The sequence below is a fragment of the Penaeus vannamei genome, chromosome 26 (assembly GCF_042767895.1).
Source record: "Penaeus vannamei isolate JL-2024 chromosome 26, ASM4276789v1, whole genome shotgun sequence".
NCBI classification, from domain to species: domain Eukaryota; kingdom Metazoa; phylum Arthropoda; class Malacostraca; order Decapoda; family Penaeidae; genus Penaeus; species Penaeus vannamei.
The window spans coordinates 28,817,015-28,819,514 of record NC_091574.1 but is presented as its reverse complement, the minus strand read 5'-3'; the positions used below and the strand labels follow the sequence as shown (position 1 = coordinate 28,819,514).

At 48.2% G+C, this 2,500-nt stretch overlaps 1 protein-coding gene across 2 annotated transcripts in view; it reads left to right on the top strand.

Moving 5' to 3' along the window:
- LOC113801149 (uncharacterized) overlaps positions 1 to 2,500 on the top strand; it is a 38,553-nt gene that overhangs the window by 9,063 nt on the left and 26,990 nt on the right. The window contains exon 1 of one of the 2 annotated variants that reach the window (XM_027351973.2): positions 2,208 to 2,432. The exons of the other annotated variant lie outside the window; for it this stretch is intronic. The gene's annotated coding sequence lies outside the window, so the exon portion shown is untranslated. Of the gene's footprint in view, positions 1 to 2,207; positions 2,433 to 2,500 lie in introns of those variants that run through there. 2 annotated transcript variants of the gene reach the window in all.

Genomic DNA, 2,500 nt, shown 5'->3' with positions numbered 1-2,500 from the left:
ATTTCGACACTCATTCACCCACTGCAACAGATGAATAAGCTAAGTAGATGAACAAACGAACGAACGCACGCAAGCAGGCCCAGCAGGACAGTCCTCCTCGACGGCCTCCTGCTGCTTCCACACTTGAGCTCAGGAGACAGACTCGAGCACTACCAACAGGGGCGGCTCAAACACTCCACATTGCTCGGGTCTGCATGCTGCTTGCCTGAGATCCTTTCTACCTCCTACGAATGCTGCCAACGTCTTCTGTGACTTCCTTTCATTTCTTCGGCTCTCTTCCCCTTTTTTCTCTGTTTTATTTTTTTTCTTTTTTTTATGCTTTCTTTGTGTCTTGATTTTTTTTCCGAATTGCTTTGTCTTGTTTTTCTCTTATTCCTCCGTTTCCTGCGCGTTTTTTTTTCTACGTCTTTTTCTCCCTCACTTCCTTGTCCTCTCATTCTTTTTCTTTTTTCATTCTATTTCTCTCTCCTCCTTCTAACGTCTTTCCCCACCTTCTTCCTGTTTATTCACTACGTTCTTTCTTGCAGATAACGGCACCGTTATTTCCCCTTGCCACTCTTCTTGGCCTCTCTTTTTTTCTTTTCTTTTTCTCCCCTCCTCGCATCTTCCTCTTTATCTCCTCCTCTATCTCTTACTCATGGCATTTCCCTCGACACCTTTCTCTCTGTTCCTCCATCATCTGTTTCCCCTCTCATGGTTTTCCCTCTGATGTGCTGACGTCTCCCATGCGCTGACGTTTCCCATGAGTTCGAGAGGAGTCCTGACCGTGAGCACGTACGTAGGGATTTTGCGGACGAAACGAGAAAAAAAAAAGACGAAGAAAAAAAAAAACACAACTCTGTTTTACGTCTCATGCAGTACCCAGTGACCCGGGAACCTGGCCCCGCCTACATGGTTGACGTCCCCCTCTAAGGTCATAGGATTGCCGACCTTAAGCGATTGACATGTTCGTCTGTCCGTTACTGGGTGCTCGGGGGAAGCTTGCCATGTTTACTCTCAAGATTAGTCGCTATGGAGCCACGGATGAGAGTGAGTTTGATATTGTCTTGTATCATAAATTTGGTCCTAGTACAGCATGACGTAATTGCCATGCTGGCATCCTGCGTTGTTGCTAGCGTGGAATTTCGCTGAATATATATTAACCCCGAAAGGACGAGTGAACACGCCTCTGCAGCCACGTAGTGGGTACAGCTGAGTATTTGCAATCATTAACAAACTTTTCTTTTTTTTATAGTCGTCTGCCACACTGGGTACATCTGCAGAAAGTGGCGTGCGTGCTCGTATACACAAACGCATTCTCTGACTCACACACACACACACACACACACACACACACACACACACACACACACACACACACACACACACACACACACACACACACACACACATGTACACACACGCACACATGTACACATACACACGCACACAAGCACGCCCACACACACAAAGAAAAAGGGGAGGGCCTCTTAACTTGTGCCCTACATAGACTACCTGTTAAGCCTTTCCCATTTCATAAAACGCAGCGCACCCATCTTTCCTCGGCCATTTCCTTCTTCCATGATCAGCTTCCATGATATAGATTTGATATTCATGATATTCACACACACGAGCAAGTCAGGTACCAATATTTAATTTTCTCTCTCTCTCTCTCTTTCTTTTTCTTTTCTTTTTTCTCCCATTTGGATGGCTTAAAAAGTGGCGTTTATCCATTTTTTAATGTTTATTAGTTTAGAAATTTAGGGCATTTTTTTAGACATATACACGCACCCTCGCCCTCGCCTGCGTGTGTATACAAATTTTGCTCACGTACATGCAGGTCATGAATTCATGCAAACTTGCCAGTGCACACATAACCGTTCCTCTCTTTTTGGCGACCTGACCTTTGCCTCAGCGCCAGATTGTTCAAATATTCCCCTTAAAGAGCGCAGTCCTTTGAGCCATGCATTAGGTCAGCCAAGCAGTCCGTATAATGGGTTATCAAGAAGGAAGGCAGGGTGTTACAGGTCGACGGCGGCCGTAGCATAGAGTTTGGAGGGATCAATATTTAGCGCGTGGGAGAAGCCGAGCCCACGCGCGCGCGAGGGTTAGAGAGAGAGAGAGAATGGGAGGAAGAGAGAGAGAGAGAGAGGGGAGTGAGAGAGAGAGAGAGAGAGAAGGACCGAGCGTGCGAGAGGCCAGCCCTTACCCCGCCACCAGGCTCTAGTTGTACACTATCACTCAGAGGGGAACCATCGCGCGTCCTTCCTCCGAGTCCACGCGCGTCCCACGGTCTGTGGCGGCGTTTAAATGACGTATTTCACGATGCTCGAGTGTTCTGCCGGAGCCTTGTGATGTCCTGCGCGGCGGAACCTAGTGTCACCAGGAGCCGCTGAGTCGTCCGGCCTCATGATAGGCCTGTAGAAGCCGTCTTGGATACCTTGTTTTCCTAAGTAAGGTGACAGGCAGTGCGAGGGAACGCGGAGCTCGATGTCTGGCCTCCTGTGCAGGCCCTGGACGG